Raw genomic sequence first — 19,954 nt, 5'->3', positions numbered from 1 at the left:
TTCATTGAGTTGGCACGGGGCGGACAGATACAACTGTGTATCGTCCGCGTATTGATGGTATTTTATCCCGTGCCATCGAATGATCTCGCCCAGCGGTTTCATGTAGATGTTAAAAAGAAGGGGGGACAGGACCGAACCCTGCGGCACCCCATATGTTAGGGGCCTGGGGGTCGATCTCTGCCCTCCGACTAACACCGACTGTGACCTGTCCGAGAGGTAAGAGGAGAACCACTGTAAAACAGTGCCTCCCACCCCCACCTCCCGCAGTCGTCGCAGAAGGATACCATGGTCGATGGTATCGAAAGCCGCTGAGAGGTCAAGGAGTACCAGGATGGAGGTGTGGCCTCCATCCCTGGCTCTCCAGAGATCATCGGTCAATGCGACCAAAGCGGTTTCTGTGCTGTAGCCAGGCCTGAAGCCTGACTGGAATGGATCGAGATAACTGGCTTCCTCCAAGGACCGCTGGAGCTGAAAGGCCACCACCTTCTCAACAACCTTCCCCACAAAGGGGAGGTTGGAGACTGGCGGTAGTTGTTTAGAACGGCTGGATCCAAAGATGGTTTCTTCAGGAGGGGTCTCACCACCGCCGCCTTTAAAGCAGGGGAAAAGACCCCCTCCCGTAAGGAGGTGGCAACAACCGCCTGGATCCAGCCCCGTGTCACCTCCCTGCTGTTGACAACCAGCCAGGAGGGGCACGGGTCCAGCACGCATGTGGAGGCACCTACAGCTCTCATGGCCTTGTCCACGTCCTCAGGGGTAACAGCCTGAAAATCAACCCAGTGATGACCCACCAAATTATCCCTTAGTGCCTCGGCTGATTCTGCAGAGTTGGAGTCCAGGTCCGCCCGAAACCGAGCAACTTTATCCGCGAGGAATTGGACGTAATCCTCAGTCCTGCCCTGCAAAGGATCACCCGTATCCCTTCTATTTAGCAGGGAGCGGGTTATCCTGAACAGGGCGGCTGGGCGCGACTCAGCGGAAGCAATCAGAGAGGCAATATAAGTTCTTTTTGACGTCCTGGTTGCTCGGATGTATTCTCTGATGCTAGATGTTAGAAGTGCTCGGTTCGATTCGGATTTACTGGATTTCCACTTGTGCTCTAGGCGTCTCTTTCAGCGCTTCATCTCCCGGAGTTCCTCAGTAAACCAAGGGGCCCTCCTGGATCCACTGCTTCGGAGCGGCCGTAGAGGCGCAATCCGGTTAAGAGACTCCGTCGCTGCCGAATTCCAAGCAGCAACCAGAGTCTCCGCCGGACTGCGAGCGAGAGTATCAGGAATAACCCCAAGCTCTGTCTGGAACCCCAAGGGGTCCATTAGTCGCCTGGGGCGGAACCACCTGGTCGGTTCCTCCTCCCTACAGTGGGGGTTTGGTCTCCGAAAGTCAAGCCTTAGTAGGTAGTGGTCCGACCATGACAGGGGTAAGATCTCACTCCCCCTCAGACCAAGATCACAACTCCACTGCTCCGAGAGAAATACGAGGTCGAGCATGTGACCCGCCGAGTGGGTTGGGCCCCGAATTACTTGGGTCAAGCCCATGGTTGTCATGGAAACCATGAACTCCTGCTCTCCATCAGAGTGTTCACCGAGCGAAGGCAAATTGAAATCCCCCAGAACCATAAGCCTGGGGAACTCAACTGACAGCTCGGCTACCGACTCGAGGAGCGAGGGGAGGGCTGCTGCAACGCTGTTGGGAGGCAGGTACGTTAGCAGCAAACCCACTTGACCCTTGAGGTCCAACTTCACCAGCAGGGACTCACACCCGACAAGCTCCGGAGGAGGGATCCTACGAGGTGCTAGAGACTCTCGGATAACTATGGCCCTTTGATAGTGGGATTATCCATCCATATGGCTCCATTTCATCATGGAAGAGGTTGCAGTCAATGTTATCAAATCCCTTACTGAGGTATCAATACACACATCCCCACTTTCCTTTGACCTACTAATGTAAGTACTGTGTTTAAAAAGGTGCCAGATTTCCTGGCCAAGTCTTAAAAAATAAATTCCATTTTCTAGTCTAGGATTTACAAAAGCTTTGTAGATATTTAAGTTTGAGAAAACAACTTTATCATAAATAAGAATACAGTCAAAGAAGATAGTTGATTATTCACTTCCAGTGTGAAGTTCTAAGTGTCTTTTATAACTCTGGATCTTCAAACACACAAGTTTTTTCCTGCCCTTTCATGAGTTAATGAGATCTTTGGTGGCCTTGAAGATGAGTTGAATGTTGCCAAACTATTCACTCTGGCCTGAGAACCTCAGACTCCTTACTGACTTCTAAAAGAGGGTGGAAAGTTGAATTGTGACATGTCAGATTCAGAACTTTAAATTGTTCAGTATATAAATTATATAATTATTACCTAATCCAAATGACTATACAAGATTCTATCAAGCAGAATCGTTATCTTGAATTTCTCCCACATTAATTACATGTCCAGGTGAAAACCAAACGTTACATCTTATTAATTATATTTGATTTTAAGGCATGACTTCAAATTATTCAAAATTTGCTCTTTGGATGAAATAAACCATATATTCTACTGAAGAAGAAATAGTCACAAAAAGGTAGGTTTTCGTGCAAGGCAAACAGGGATTCAGCCATTTGTTCAGAAACTGGGAAAGGACAGACAAATCTAAGTAACAAATGAAGCAAAAGCAAGTAGACAGCCATTGGCCATATTTGGAGAGGTTCCAAAATTGCTGAAAAAACTATACCAATAAAGCATGGATGACCAATCTTTTCATTCCCAAGGCCACAGCCGGCACCAGTTCTTGAGATCAGCCACAATGCTAACAACTGTGCACATGTATGAAGACATATATACATGCCTTCATCTCCTTCATTTTGAAGCAATATTTTCTCCTTGTAATAAACACAGCTCCAGATTGCTGATGATTAAGTGCTATTAGCAATGGGGGGAAAATGATTCGAAACAAGAACATTTGGAAAGAACCAAAAGCAATAATCCCAGTATAAAATAACTAATGGCAATAAGAAACAAATCTTCTGAGCAAGATCTTTGGGAGGGAGGGAAACCTCATTCCAGCAATTCTGCTGAAACAAGAAGCCAACAGTTTTCCAATATTCAGCTGATAACTTTTAGGTAGACATCCAGGGGGGAAAAAATGGATGTCACAGTAAATGCAGCTGGAGGCCAGTTAAGTTCCATTACTGACAATGGCAAAACTGTACAAAGATATTTTAAAAGAGAAAGAACATCTAAGAATCTGAGTGAAGAAGAATGTGAGATGATACTTCACTGAAGGAGATCTGTGTAGCATCTCCTCATTTCCTCTGTCATGTACTCATCATTATCAAAAGCTGCTCATTTTCATTCATTCAAAGGTGGAATTACGAAAGAGGGAAATTGCTTCATGCATAGAAGCTCTCTGCATGATTTAGAATTCTCTTCTCACATAATTGTACATTCCATTGAGAATGCCACCTCTGTTTCCTTCAATCACTTTCAGATCTTGCCGATCAAAGAAGTCCGGCTAAACCTGCCTGATTGGGGTTTCAGATCACTTAGCCAAATCTACTTCCATTCAGATAAGTGAGAATACAACTATGGCACCTGGAGAGAATAAAGCCCAGGATTGTGTGGATAGCATTCTCCATTATCCAGTTCAAGTCTCAGATATTCAAGACATGCCTAAAGAGAGAGAGAGGGGGGGGGAGGGAGGGAGGGAGGGAGGGAGGGAGAGAGAGAGAGAGAGAGAGTTGTTCCTGACTCTAGGGGGCAGTGCTCATCTCCGTTTCAAAGCCAAAGAGCCAGCGTATCCGAAGACGTCTCCGTGGTCATGTGGCTGGCATGACTAAACACCAAAGGTGCATGGAATGCTGTTACCTTCCAACCAAAGGTGGTTCCTATTTTTCTACTTGCATTTTTACATGTTTTCAAACTGCTGGGTTGGCAGAATCTGGGACAAGTAACGGGAGCTCACTCTGTTATGTGACACTAGGGATTTGAACCACCAAACTGCTGACCTTTCTGATCCACAAACTCAGCATCTTAGTTGCTGAGCCATCTTATTTAATTATTTAAATCTCACCTTTATTATTTTTACAAATAACTCAAGGCACTGAACATATCCAAGGAAACCTTTCTCCTCCTATCTTTCCTACAACAACAAAACCTTGTTGTGGATTGCACTGAAAGAGAGTGACTGTCCCAAGGTCACCCAACTGGCTTTCATGGCTAAGATGGGACTTGAATTCCAGCTTTGTAGCCTGGTGCCTTAAGCACTAGACCAAACTGGCTCTATATAAGAATAACAACAGAATGAATATATGAATTGAAGAAAGTTCATTTTTGCTCATGGTGGATGAGTCATAGGCTTATGATGAGCCATCCAGTAATGGATAAAATGTTTGTTGTTTAATTCTAAGAACTCATGTGAATTATTTCTGGCTAATCAAGCTTTGTTGAATGCTCCGTCACAGTTCATGCAATTTTTATTATGTATGAACCATGAAAATGATTTTCCTTCCAAATATTTGTTTTCTATATTTTTGACAGGATTCCTTATTAAAAAAACTCATATAATGAGATTTTTTTTCAATGTTCTTCCCTTTCTTTCTCTCTATAAGCAAAAAAAGTGTTGACATCACTATCTAACATATATTTAAAGTTTGTGAGGGGTTTTCTACATATGTGTATATTGTTTTTCCCAAAGAAAAGTCCTCTTGGCTTATGAAAACAAAGTGGCCTTTTTATCTCTTACTGATGGCTAATTACTGACTATCTTCAAATTCTATAATTTGAAAAAAATGTTATTATTGTGTTCCCTTTCATATATAACTGCTACTCAGTTGTGAGAACTGTTTTGTCCTGAGCTAGCAAAATTTACAATCCACTAAGAAATGGAGCTTCTGCAACAGATGTGCTCATGACACCTGCTACGATAAGTATTTATTTAGTCATCCAATCTTTTTTCTGATATGGTGGAAGGCTCTCTGATGTGTTTGGGTGGCAGTTGCTTAGCAAGACCACCAAAGAAGCCTCAAAGTTTCAAGAGAGCTGCGGCTTGTAATTCCTTGAAAGAGACAGCACTGCTTTTCCAACACATGTCCTGTAAATGGAGGCTTAGGCCGCAATCCAATCTCCCTAAAGAAAGAAGTCCTTGCCAAGTCCTTTGATTGCTATCCAGCTTTCTTAATTCATATCACCACCATCTAGTCCATCATTACCATTACCATAGCTGCTTGGAAAATTGATCAGGTTCAGAAGTTCCCCTTCTTGTTTTGATTAAACAGAGAATGCAGAAGCGGTAGGATGACCAGGTGGATAAGATTCCAAGATTCTCTCATGTAAATAATTCCCTACATGAAACTGTGGCTCATTTATTACAGTGTGGGCTAATGTCTCAGGCTCTTTGAAGAGCTGTTACATAAATCTTTTAAACAGTGTTATCTTCTCTTGCACACAAACCATAATTTATTCTGAGGACTTCAAAAGGTCATCAGTTATCTCAGTTTCACTCTAGCCTGATGTGGCAATTATTGAAAACAGAGGCCTTTATCCAGCTAAGATTTTTACTTCACAGTTTTCACCTGAAAATTTATAACCCCTCTCTTTCAAGGGAAAAATTCACAGATTTTTATTTAAAAAGCTGTTACTTTTCTTCCTCACAGTTTAGTAAGATATTTGCTACCTCCCCCTGCCAGAAGCTTCACTTGGGAAAAGTAGGATGGGGAGGCTAAGTCTTAGAGAGATTACATAAAATATGTTTGTCATTTGAAATGTTCTCTATGTGTGAGTGTGTAAGTGTATGTGAACAGAAGAAAGTTACTTTGCCATTTTTCTTAATTTCTACATTTGTTCAACATATTTTAGGACATACAATAAAAATCATTTGTTATGTAAAAGATCCTCATAAAACTGTACAATTTGTCAATTGCACTAGAAAATAAATTTGAGATCATTTATGATCCACTGTCACAGTCATCCATACTTAACCCTATAACCTTTAATTTTCACTATCTCCCATATGACATTTCAATACATACACATTTTTCTAATTTCCCCAAACTTTAATACAAGTTTTGAGCACATAAGCTAACTATGAACTTGAAGATAAACTAAATTTAACACCCTAGCACCTCAATCCAAAAAAAGATTACGTAGAAAGGTACTTGATTATTTATGTTACTGATTTGGAAGAGGAAGAGAGGGAAGGAAGGGAAAGAGGGGAAAGAGAAGGAAAAGGGAAGGGGAAAGGGAAAGGAAAGGGGGGAAAGAGGGGGGGAGGAGGGAGGGGGAGAGAGAGAGAAGGAAGAGAGAAAGGAAGGAAAGAGAGGAGGCACAAAGGAGAAAGGGAGAAGATGAACAAAGGAAGGAAGAAAATGAGAAAGAGGAAGGGGGAAGGATGATGGAGGGAGGAAGGAAAGGAGGGGGGAAGGAACAAGCTTTCCTCACTGCCAGCTTCCCACAAGGAAACTCAGTCCAAAAGCAGACAAGAAGTCAGAAGTCACGTTCAAGGTTCCTTGACACCTTCTCACAAGTCCATAGGGAAGCCTGGAAGTTTGCATGGAAAGAGTCTATGGTAGAGGTCTTCAAACTTGGCAACTTAAGACTTAAGGACTTCAACTCCCAAAATTGTCCAGCCAGCTTTGATCACCATGATCTATGGGGATCTAGCACCAAGGCTGATGATGGGAGCCTGATGGATTTACAACTTCCTTCTAGGAAAGTTTGCCCAAAGAAAGGAAATGGGGAACCTTGCAGGGCAGGTCGCAACTTGCTCATAGAATTCTCTCCATCCCGCAAACTCTTTGCCAGTCCCTTTGCAATCATGTTGCGCCGATCAGCCTAAATTCAGTGTGTCATGAGTTGTCTAATATGGTGTATAGGAAGCTGACAGATAAACTGATTTTTCAAAAAGGAGCAGTGTTAGACCATCCTACTTTTAAACTTTTCAGTGAACTGCTAAGCATTGAGGCATTTAGACAGCATTGCATCTGTTTATGCTTATAGGTTGAGTTTCCTTTTTATAGGCAAAGGGTAAATGTTCTGTGAAAACATTTCAAGTATTTTACCTGCAAAGTCTGAAATCCATCTCACAGGATGTTGAATGAATATACAGCTTGAGGGGGAAGAAAAATTAAAAAGTAAAGCATAAAACGCAAATAAAGCATCTTCGCACAAAGAGGGATTTGCCAAGCGAGATTGAAAAAAAGAAATCAGTAATGGTTGAACCTTTTTATCAGTCCCCATTTAACAAATAACACCTCCTGCGTTTAAATATTTAATGTGAAATCATGGATTTATATAGCTTACAAAATGCCACTGGGTTATTATCTTTACAGTTTGCATGACAGGAATATTCATATTCACCAACAAAGACAACAGGAATTCCTCCAGGTGCTAATAGTAGATAGCTTGGCTTGCTGCTTCACTAATCTACTAATTACAGAATCCCTCAGGTAGAACAATGTCATTAATCTGATTAAATTATTTATAGGGAAGGAAAGCTAAATCTTATTAGGCCTTCAGAATTTTGGATGTCATACAACTGTATGAATGACATTTTGGCATGGTTGAGGAACACAAATGATTGTCATAATAACTGTCAAAGAAGTTAGATGCTCATTTTAGGATTTGGCCCTAAAACCTCTTTAGGCTTTTTATAGTCAATGATATACCAGCATGTAATTTGTAAATCATATTTTAAGTATCAATGCCTGAATAAGAAACCACTAAAGGTAAAGGCTCCCCTCGCACATGTGTGCTGTCTGAAGACATCTCCATGGTCATGTGGCCGGCAGGACTAAATACTGAAGGAACACGGAACTCTGTTATTCCAAAGGTGGTTCCTATTTTTCTACTTGCATTTTTACATGCTTTCAAACTGCTAGGTTGGCAGAAGCTGGGACAAGTAATGGGAGCTCATCCATTAGGCGGCACTGAGGGATTCTAACAGCCGAACTCCTGACTTTTCTGATCGACAAGCTCAACGTCTTAGCCACTGAGCCGCCGTGTCCCATTAAGAGGAATTCACCCTGTCATGCAGTACTTGGGTCTCAAACTGCCACTTTCTGGTTGACAAATCCAGCATTTATTTCAAACAGATTATATGGGAGGACACTGGCCTCTCATGGAAAAATTGCCCAGATAGAATTCTTTCTATCAGTATTCACTGACAAAAAGGAAACCAAGTTAGTAAGCATCAGATAACATTTATATAGATTGGAAGCTATTTGGGGGGGGGGGGAGATAAACAGATGTTCCAATCCAAGCCATTTCAGTGAAAAGTAATTATAATCATTGAGAAGGAGAAGACAATGAATCAACTGGCAGGAAGCACAAATCAATTTTCTAAAGGGAAGGCAGTATAATGTTGGTAAACAGTTCAACTACATTTACTAATTGTTTTTTCACCAACTGTTACATAGAGAACCAGAATGAAGTCACAGAAGTCTGAAGCATTTTTCAACCATGAAGTTCGACTCTCATCCTGCAGCTTTTAATTTTTGGAGTCCTCTTGTGTGGCCTGATAAAACAGAGGTTCTTTTTCTTGTTGCCTTGCTTCCGAATAGAATTCACACCAAAGTAAAATCCAACGAACAGCCCTCAGTAATGCCATGAGGTTTTAGAAGTACTTCCTATGGGAAATGTCTTGCACTGAGTCCTACTACAATCGCCTAATGCTATATATGTATGTAAGAAAATGAATAGGTTTGTAGCTATTAGTTATACTTAAGAAGTTGAAAATAACAAGATCCTGGTATCAGACACTTGGTTTGCATCATGACGTCAAGACACAGGTTTCACCATTGGTCCTCGTCTACTCCAAAGATGCCTCCAGTAGATACTAAACTGTACTCCTTCAGCCCATTTGAATGCCTCAATAATTCTGCCAAATCAGGGAAATGCCTATGTAATTACTGTATGGTGTGCTGCAAGGCTGATACAAAGCTGATAAACTCTGATTACAGAAGTTTACAGGGCCAACCTTGTTTCAAATACTGTGCAATTACTCTGAAGACTATGGTGGCAAGTTTTACACAGCATACTATATTAGATACAGATGCGGAAAAGATGAGCCTAAAATATATGGGTGCAATATCTGTGTATAAAACACACATGGAGAGCAATACATCAAATAACAAACATTGGAGCCAAAAGGTGCAATGGAATTCATACCCCATCAAGCCTCACCCAGAAATTGCCAGCTTCCCCACGCAGACCAGACAGGAAACACAATCAGATGAGATCATTCTACCTTATTGCAAGACTACCTTAACAGAATGTTGCAAGTCTAAAGGTAGAGATCTCCCACCCACCCCTCTTTTTATAGCCTGATAAGCTAGGGAGGATTCTTTCTGCGTTTACTTCGTTTCCTGTAATGCAGCTGTGGACTCCCCCAACCTTCTCTATCATTCCCTATGCCCATCATGGCGAACCTATGGCACGTGTGCCACAGGTGGCATGTGGAGGCCTCTCCGCAAGCACGCGAGCCCCAGCCGAGCTCCACCAAGCATGCACTGCCAGTCAGTTGATTTTCAAATCTCTGCAAAACACTATACAAGCCATTGATATACATCCAACAGGAACAGGAAGTGCCTCACAGGAGTAGATAGAGGTAAATCCTAGAGAGGCAGGAAATGCATCCCTGAACAATGGAGAGGAATGATAGAAAGGAATAAAGCTGCATACAAGGTTGACATAACTCCTGTAACAGGGGGAGTGTGGGGTGTGTATGCTCCCCCTGTACTCCTTTTTTTATCCCAGGAGGCTTCAGGGAGACCTGCTAGGCCCAAAATGGGGCATGCGGGGGTCGCGCACACATGTGCAGGGGGAAGACGCAGGAGCATTGTATTATGGATGTGGGTGTGTGCAAGCTTTCGACACGTGAGGATAAAAAGGTTAGCCATCACTGCCTTAGGCAATATTTCTTTTCCCTTAGGTCCCTCTCCCAAGGTCATTCAAACAGACCAGAAATTTTCTATGTGCTATTAGAATCATGATCCATATACAATTGCTAGCCGTGGTTAGTAACTGTATATGTAGGGTTATGCAATTTTGTTTTCCAACAGTGCTCCCCATTGCTGCTGTAATCTTCATTTACCTTGCTACCAGCCATTCTTTTCTTTTCTTTCCTTCCATCTTTCTCAGCATCCTAGACTTCCTGAGAGCTAGATATTTGTATAATTATCAGATTCAAAATATGATCATTTGAGCCTGGTCAATTGTGTCTCACGTAAAAATACCGGAATCAAACACCGGATTGATTCATCAGATTGCTGACTTGGCTGACAGTGGTATACTCAGGAATCTCCACCAACACCAAAGTTCAACCATGTCACTGCTCTTTTTATCCTGCTTCTTTAGAGTCCAGCATTGGTCTCCATAGAGGGAAAGCCATTACCTGCACAATGTTGACCTTTGCAGGTCCAGAACTCTAATTACATATGAATATCTTTTGACTTCCGGATGTTGGTCTGTAGTAGTCAACATCTTGTCTGTTAATTATTTTACTTTGGGTAGTCCATCTTAAAAAGCAGATGCTGTTCAGCTCTTCAGTATCTTCATTCTCAATGCTAACCCTGGCCGCTGGATCTGTTATCATTAGTTTGGCCTTTACATTTAATCGTAGTCCCCTTCCCCCGCCCCCCATGGTGATTCTCAACTTTTAGGAGTAGATTGTTGAGTTTACAGATCCTTTGCATTTTCAGCTATCACAATATCATCATTGGCACAGTACAGATTCTTTTGTTTCTTCCTACACCCATCTTCTTATGATCCAACTGCCCTCTGTATATAGGTAGTGCTCGACTTACAGCAGTTCATTTAGTGACTGTTCAAAGTTATATTGGCACTGAAAAAAGTGACTTCTGGCTGTTTTTCACTTTTATGACTGTTGCAGCATCCCCATGGTCATGTGATTAAAATTCAGATGCTTGGAAACTGGTTCATATTTATCCCAGAGTCATGAGCAAAGTCATTGGGAAACTCAGATTCACTAACAACTGGGTCAATAACTCAACAACTGCAGTGTCTCACTTAACAATTGTGGCAAGTGTTAGGAATAACGGTTGGGTTGGCAATATATAAATCATATAACAATGCTATACCTGTTTCTTTAAATCATACTGTAAAATGTGATTGGTTGCTGTTTTCCTCAATCGCCCATAAGAGGGAGCCAGAACGACTGTTAGTTCTCTCTGTTTGTTAGATGCTGGGCTGATCTGGAAGTGCCGTGAGCTATTGTAAGTTTTGCAACTGTTAGCAAACTTTGATTATTGAACTGATTATATGATACTGGACTATGTTATTTGGATTATCCTTTAACTGAAAGACATTGATGACTGACTGTCTTATCTGTGGACTGTTTGATGGACTCTGATACCTCTATTTCCACGAAAGCAAAAGCCTATTTAAACTGCAGTGTCTCTGTATGCTGGTTTGTGTGTTCTCAAACACAACTCTTACAACGCTTCACTGAACGTACTCACTCTCCCACCGGGGAGCTTACCTAACAGCAAGAAAAGTCATAAATGGGGCAAAACTCAATAAATATGTCACTTAGCAACATAAATTTTGGGCTCAATTGTGGTTGTAAGTCAAGGACTACTTGTATATTGATCGTATAGGTTGAATAAATAAAAATATGCAGCCTTGTCTCACTACTTTGCTGAACTGGAGCCAGTTTGTTTCACTATATTATGTCCATATTGTATATAAGTTCACATAAGAACAATGAGATGTTCTGGGATTTCTATTTTATTCAACACATTCCACATCTTGAAATGATAAACACAAGCAAAGGACTTTTTATAATCTTTTATGACAACATGCAGGAGCCAATTTACCACAGCCAACTTGCCATGGCCAACTCAACGCGGAGCAACTTGTCACAAACAACTCGCTAAGGGACAAGAGTTACCCTAAGATCAAAGAAATGGTGAGATAGAATAATTAAAAGAAAGAATGCCAAAGGAGGGACAAACTGAAATGTGAATGACAAAAATTAAAATATTTTAAAAATTATTTTAAATCATTAACTTGAATTGTTGAATTGTTCCATGGTGAGTTGGCTCATGGCAAGTTGGCTGAGGTGAGTTATCCCATAGCAAATTGGCCATGGTGAACTGGTTGCAGCAAGTTGGCCAAAGTGAGTTATCCCACTCGGTTCCTACCACACCTCCTTTCTCAAGAAGAATTGGCTTTGGAGCTGTTAAGAAAGCCTGAAAAGGTTTTTGAGGTTACAACCCTTATTATTAAATCATCTTAATTAGAATTAATTTGGCTCCTACATCCACAGTAGAAGCAGTTTTATTCTATGGATTATTATTTTTTTTGTATAAAAGCATTCCCTTTGGAAAGTTTTAATATCTATGGGAATCTCAAATGTGATGCACACAAAATCAGACATATATAATGAATGCAATATATAAAATGTGTGTGTGTGTATGTGTGCGCACGCACACAAACACTTGCATGCATTCTGGGTGCTTCATTATTTCTAAATCAATTACTTTATCATCTGGGTGCATATATTATTTGGATTTACTATCTGCATTATTTTCTGAAATACTCGTCAGCCCAGAAAAAGACAAATCTCTGAGGAGAAATAATTTTCTTTCATGATAAAATCCTCAGATGATGTGTTATTAGCAATCCAGTGCATCCAAAATGAACAAGCTAAAAATAACTTTCTTTCCTTACAATGTTCTTCAAAATCTACAATCAGAATGACTCCAGTTGGTATTCTGACCTCATTTTTGCTACTGTTTGAATTGGCTGACCCAAGTCTAACATGCATTAATAAAACACAGAAAATGGGGGGGGGGGGGCATAGCTATCTTTGGTCTAGTCAGCTATTCTTCTTCTCTTATATTAAGCTTTCACAACAGCTACGAAGTTAAGCAAATGTATTATTAAATGTGAGAATATTGCTCTTTAATAATAATTATCAAATACTTTTTAACAGAACAAAGAATAAGAAAAGAATACTGAATCAACTGGGTCACCCTTGTGAGGACAGTAAAAGTTCACATTCTGGATAGAGAAGGATATATTGGTTTGAAATAGCGGTAAAAGAGGCCATGTATGTTAAAAATATATATCACCCTGCCAACAAAAGTGTGTATAGTCAAGGCTATGGTTCTCCAAGTTGCAATGTATGGCTGTGAAGGTTGAGTGCTAAAGAATTGAGGCCTTTGAACTATGGTGCTAGAGAAGACTCCTGCAAGTCCCTTGGCTGCAAGGCGATCAAACTGGTCAGTCCTAGAGGAGATCAACCCTGACTGCTTTTAGAAGGCCAGATCCTGAAGATGAAACTCAAATTATTTGGCCACCTAATGAGAAGGACTCACTGGAGAAGAGCCTAATGCTGGGAAAGATTGAGGGCAAAAGAAGAAGGGGACCACAGAGAATGAGATGTCTGAATGGAGTCACCAAAGCAGTAGGTGTGAGCTTAAATGGACTCCAGAGGATGGTAGAGGACAGGAAGTCCTGGAGAAATGTTGTCCATTGGGTTGTGATGGGTCAGACATGACTTTGCAACTAACAACAACAACAAATATTAAAAATGAACAGCCTTCCCTCAACAGATGGGGAGGAATCTAACACCACCTATCTCCAGTATACAATGCAGTCCTTTTGGCTGTTCTGACTGGGAGAACTCAGGTGGAGGGAAGGACTGAGGCAAGCCAGATCTCTTAAGGCTAACAGTTTATTGCTAACAGGTTGCCAACGTGGCATTTCACTACGCCCGTGTCTCAGATAATGGCAACAATGAGACCCTGCTTGACAGCTCTTTATATAAGCCGGCTGTCAAGCAGGAACCAATCAGAACCGAGTATAGCACCCCCTAGTGGAACCACGAAACTGCCATACACAACACAAAAAGATCCCACACCTCTGATTCAAGTGACCCTGGAAGCACAGATAAAGCCCCAAGTAGCCTCAATGGCTCTCAGAGAGTGTTAAGATCAGTTGACTGCAAAGAAAACAGAATCTTTCCATTCCCCAATCTCATCATCCTGTCCAAACCTATCCTTCTATTCCCATACACATACATGCACACTCACTATCTCAAGTGTCAGTATCTGCCTTCCATCTCCCTCACCATCCAATATAACTGATGAAGCTTCTGGGATGGGAAGCAAAACGTCTTTTTCTTCTTCCTCCTCAAAAAAATCATTTCAAAACCAAAATAAAAAAACACCACCTTTGAAAGAACTATTACCTGCATGACTGAGAATCATGATAGACACCTGAATCAAACTGTTTTTTATTGCTTAGCAGTACACCAAGGTTCCACCACAAAACCGCGATGCCCTTATCCGCGCCGACATAAGTGCGGAGGCAAATCCGCGGCGTCCGAAGCGCTAATAAAAAAACGACCCTACCGCCGCGACAACAGCGCGGTGACAGAAGGGCGTTCTACATGCTTCGTTCTTTGCCTCCAAAGGTAGCCCTCCTCCTCCAGCTGATAGCGGCAGCGGGCACGGGGCAAAGCGGGCTGCCCAGCAGCAGCAGCCCGCGGGAAGGGTCCAGCACAGCCGCGGGGGGCATCAGGAAGCGGAGGAGGACGCGGCAGCGGCGGCGGCTGAGGCTCTCCCGGGGCCGGCGAAGCGGGCTTGCCCGGTGGCGGTGGCCGCCCATCCAAGGAGATGTTGTTGAGGAAGAAGAGGGCGGCCTGCCTCTGCCGGGCAAGCCCGCTTCGCCGGCCCCGGGAGAGCCTCAGCCGCTGCCGCTGCTGTGTCCTCCTCCGCCGCCAGCGTCGGCGGCCCTGCTCGGGCCCCCCCGCGGGCTTCCTGCTGCCCTCCGCGGCTGAGCTGGACCCTTCCCGCGGGCTGCTGCTGCTGGGCAGCCCGCTTTGCCCCGTGCCTATTGCCGCTGTCAGCTGGAGGAGGAGGGCTACCTTTGGAGGCAAAGAACGAAGCATGTAGAACGCCCTTCTGTCACCGCGCTGTTGTCCCCGCGGTGATGACGCGCGATGATGACGTCGCGACTTTAGTGACGCGATTTAATCTCCGCTATTTTGCGTAGCGCGGTTTTGTCGTGCCACGGTACACCAATGCTCTATTTCCCCCCCCAGATCTGACACACCTGAAATTACGCTGAAAGAGAACAAAATAGTTTTATGTCGTAGTCCTCATTACTGTAATTTCTTTTTTAACAAAAAGCCTGGCTTGTGTTTGTGAGATATCCAACTATATTTCAACTCTGAATTTTAATTGTTGTCTTCAAAATGACAGGTTTTCAGCTTTAGCAGAGCAAAAGAGGTACTGTTTGCATTACTGGCAGCAAATGTAACGAAAACCATCAATAGTTCCATGACTTCTGCTAGATAGATATCCAAGATGGCTGCACACATAGATACTGAGGCTTTGAGCTCCTGGTATCAGGAGCAAAAGCTAGCCTATACCTGCAGGGAGTTACTAAAGATTGGATCTTCTAGTTGACTAGATATTTCCAGTGACTTCCAGCTGTCTCAAAATATACCAAGTTACCACGGATACGTTCCGGCTGTTGCTGCTGCTACTGCTGGTTTGCACAGGGACACACTGTGTGCCTGCATGTGCAGTTCTGCGCATGCGCAAAAGCAAAAACAAGATGGCAGCACCTACAGCGCCATGGAGAAAATTGGTTCAGGGGCGTGGCAGGCTGAGTTACTACCTACTGGGCCAAGCCAGTCCGAACCAGTAGGAACCCACCTCTGTGAGTGACATAGTAAGACTGCTGGGTTCTATGGATTGTTGTTGGGCCAAGGAGGCAGTGAAGAGAGTGGAAGCAGAGGTAGGGATGCCAGAAAGAAAGAAAAACAGTGCAGCAATTTAGGGCTAGAAGGCTACTAGGAGGTCATCTAGTCCAACCCCTGCTGCAGCAGGAAACCTTACATTGTATGGATTATTTTGATGCCTCTAACAGAGAAGAAAATTGCCAGAAATGAGAAATAGTTTGCTAGGACAAGGCTGCCATGCAGAAGGTGGCAGAGATAGTCCTTGACTTATGACTACAATTGAGCCCAAAATTTTGGTTGCTAAGCAAGAGCATTGTTAAGCGAGCTTCACCACATTTTACCCAATCCATGACAACTCTTGGTGAGTGACATCAAGTTGGCCATTCCTACCCAGTGCCAAGCCACTCCCACAAAACACGCCACACCTACAGAATAGGTTCTAAAAAAAATTGAAACCCACCACTGCATCAGTGCCTCACCAGCCATAAACCTCACCACACGTCACTGATACACACTGTTCTCCAGATGTGGAATTCTTAACAGCCATTTTATTTTTTGAACTAATGTTGTTGTATAGATGATGTACAATGACAATAAAGGCTATACTATAGATAGACATAACTGCATTAAAAATAGCAATATAGCCTAGCCACCAATTACGGCTTGTAAACTATATTTTATGGTTTATGTGGTACTACCTAATTGAGGTTAAACATACAACTCTTCAGTGTGTTACCTGGGCATCACACAGATAACCTTGTGCACAGTCAATGCATTCCCCTCCCCATTAAGCAACTATATTACATTTGCTATTACAGGTCAGAACTTTGGAGACAGAGACTTACCAACTTTCACAAAATTTCAACCTGACCGTAATGGTTTTTGTTACAAGCATTAAAAAGAAAATCAAGTAATTGATGTTCAAATCCATACGGTTAGCGCTCTTTTGACTTCTCTCTGGTGATTATTAGCAAGAGGTGAAGAATCTTTCACCTCTGATATTGGATGTCTGTCCAATTCTTACTATAAAAAGAATGTAACTTTTGACTTCAATCATCCTTGGAAAATTCCTGTTGGAACAGTTTGCAGCTTCAGCAAAATGTAAGTTCTTGGGAACTGACACTTGTGAAATTATAATTGTAACAATAACAATTTAGCAAGCTGCCAAGCAAGGTTAAGGATAATGAAAGGTTAGAGGTTTTTTTTCCCACCAAGCTAGCCAAAAAGGTTGCAATTAATTGAAATAATCATTGCCATGAGGCTAGAGCAAAGAGGAAAGATTAGAAGTATCTCCCAGACAAAGCACACGAGAAATAACTTTTTGCCCAATTTGAAGGAAGGCATTTAGATATAACAATCTGAAAAGCCAACAGTATTGTATTCATGCTGACTTATACCAGACAGTGTAGAGCACAAACTGATCTCATACTAAATTTCTGGCTGTATAGTAGCCCATATTATAGTACTCACACTGATTTCCTACAGTACTTTGCTATCTTGGTACTCAACTTTTTTGAAATCTATCAAATTTCGTACTCAATGCATTTTGACATGAAAATTTTGTCCCAGTACTCATCATTTGTTTGGCACTAAATGCACAAGCTAGAATTTGTTGGTTATCAGTGTTGTGGCCCGCCAGCGGCCAGCAGAGCTGGCAGCAGATTCAGACAGTGAGGAGGTTGGGGAGGAACATGGGACAATCCTGGAGGCTGGGGAAGGCTCTGATGAGCACTCTGTGTCAGAGGCAGAGAGGGGGCCAGGGCCATCTGACAGTTATCAGCTGCCTTTGGAGTCAGACATCAGTAAGGCAGACGAACAGCTGAAGCCTGTTCCCAATGTGCGCGTGTGCAGAGTTGCCAGATGAAGGGAAGCTAAGGAACAAGGGTCAACTTGGGAGTAAGGTCACAGGTGGACAGTGAATGGTCCCTCCCATAGAGAATAAAAGAGCAGCAAATGGGAGGGGTGTTTGCAGGAGACAATTAGTTGATTCATGCACTCTTGAAAAGTATTGCGGTGTCTGAAAGATATTGGCCTGGCCATTTTCTAAGCCTGATAAAGCCTGGTAATTGTGAATTATCTTGAAAGACTGTGGGCCGGGACTTTGTTGGAGAGGAATTCACTGTAAAATAAATAAAAGCAGTTTATCGGGACAAGGACTCAGCTTCATACTGCTGCCTAGGTCAGAACAGTCTGCTTCCTTGTGACTCACTACATTATTCCTTATAGGGAAAATGTGTTTAGTACACTTATCACACCTTCCGGAACCAATTAAGGATGACTCCGAGGTGCCACAGTGCTTATTTCCTGTCAATCTTTTATTAGTTAAATGAATAAATGTTCCAGTGATAGTCTAGCTAAAAGATTTAAGAATAGTGGTATGTTTAGAGAGGCAAATGTATCTCAAAAAACATACTGTAGCATTTTATTTCAGTTTTAAGAGCTTAAGAGTAAAAATAATCAAAATGAATACTTAGTATAACATAAAAATAACATAGAATAATTGAGTTTGAAGGAACCTTGGAAGTCTTCTAGTCCAACCCCCTGCTCAAGCAGGAGATACTATATCATTTCAGACAAATGGTTGTCCAGTCTCTTTTTGAAAGCCTTCAGTGATGGGGCAACCACAATATCTGAAGGCAAGCTATTCCATTGGTTAATTGCTTTCACCATTAGGAAATTTCTCTTTAGTTCTAAGTTGCTTCTCTCCTTGGTAAGTTTCCAACCATTGTTTCTTGTCTTTCCTTTTGGTGCTTTGGAAAAATGTTTGATCCCCTTGTCATTCCTCAAATACTGAAACAGTGCTATCATGTCCCCCTAGTCCTTCTTTTCATTAGACTAATACCCAATTCCTGTAATTGTTCTTCATACATTTTAGCCTCCAACCCCATAATCACTTATGTTCCTTTTCCAGAGCCTCAATATCTTTTTTGTATTGTAGTGATCAGAACTGAATGCAATATTCCAAGTGTGGTCTTACATTTGGAATTACTGTACATACAGGCTCATCCAGCTGTCCTCTAAGATTAAGTATTTTTTTTATTTTAAGTATTTTATTTTAAGTATTTTAATTCTTTAAAAAGGAGGAATATATGAAAAGGATTCTGTGATTAACCAGCATGCTCATTCTTGTGCGTGTGAGGGGGTGTAACTTGAGACTTTTCCTTGGCTGCAGATCCCTGGATGTGTACTCTGAAGTTCAGTCTTTGGAATATAAGTACTGTGTTCTAATTGCAAAGTAAACATGTGAATAGGAAAGTGGTTTAACTGATTTTATCCAGCCCATGTTCTTAAATGGATTATGTCATAATCCTACTAAAGTTTAAACACTGACTGCAATGAGCAGCAATTAAATCTCTTCATTGGAATAATAAATGTTAATTTAACAAATGAAATAGGTGGATAAAATGAAATCTGCATGTCTCAACGCAAATGCTAGATTATCTATCTTCTTTTCACTGCCCTCTACATATTTTCTTTGGAAAGAATGATCCTCTGAGTCATGTAGTAAATCTTTGTTTATTGCTTGCTGTGTTTAAAAGATACTGAACACCAGAAAAGCAAAGAAAATATTTACCCTAAGTTAATATGGCAATGGCAATGTGTGAATCACATTTCCTTTTTTCAAATGCCTGATGCTCTTTGGATACTTGTTATTTATGCATCTGTAGTGTTAACACAGGGCTTCATGCAACTCATAGACTTTTCTTTTAAAAGAATCATTTCATCCACTTCTAGAACCACAATCTTAAAAAGAGATTTTTTTTTAAGATTGTGAGGTGACATTATTAAATGCAGTGAGGTGACATAACAGAGAAAAGAATAAGTGGAAACTGTGCCTATTAGAGCCTTTGCAAAGTTACACTCATTGTACCAGTTATATCCTGCTTTCGTGTACAATCAGTTATGCCCTTATCACTTAGGGCTGAACTACTGCAATTTACGGTAGGCAAGATATCCTTGAAGATCCTTGAAGCTAAAACTGGAACAGCATGGGGCTGTTTGGATAGCTAATGGATACGGTACATCTAAAGTCAGCCTTGTAACACTTCTGCCATAGTAGAAGTGCTGGCAACCAGTGAGCATCCATTAGTTATGACCGTTGAAGCAAAATGAATCTGTTGTCCAGGCTGTTAGGCAGAGCAGGCCTCTTGAAGGTTTCATCGCCAAGGGTTGTTTATATATACAAAGACTCGTTAGGATCTTCTCATGGTGGCCCCACTTTTGCTCATACATCCAAACCAATCTCCCTGCTGCATTTTCTT

Source organism: Thamnophis sirtalis, unplaced genomic scaffold, assembly GCF_051295495.1.
Source record: "Thamnophis sirtalis isolate CommonGarterSnake01/CBP01778 unplaced genomic scaffold, rThaSir2_p1.2 scaffold_5, whole genome shotgun sequence".
Classification (NCBI taxonomy): domain Eukaryota; kingdom Metazoa; phylum Chordata; class Lepidosauria; order Squamata; family Natricidae; genus Thamnophis; species Thamnophis sirtalis.
The sequence above is the reverse complement of the archived record's forward strand: the minus strand, read 5'-3'. Positions refer to the sequence as shown.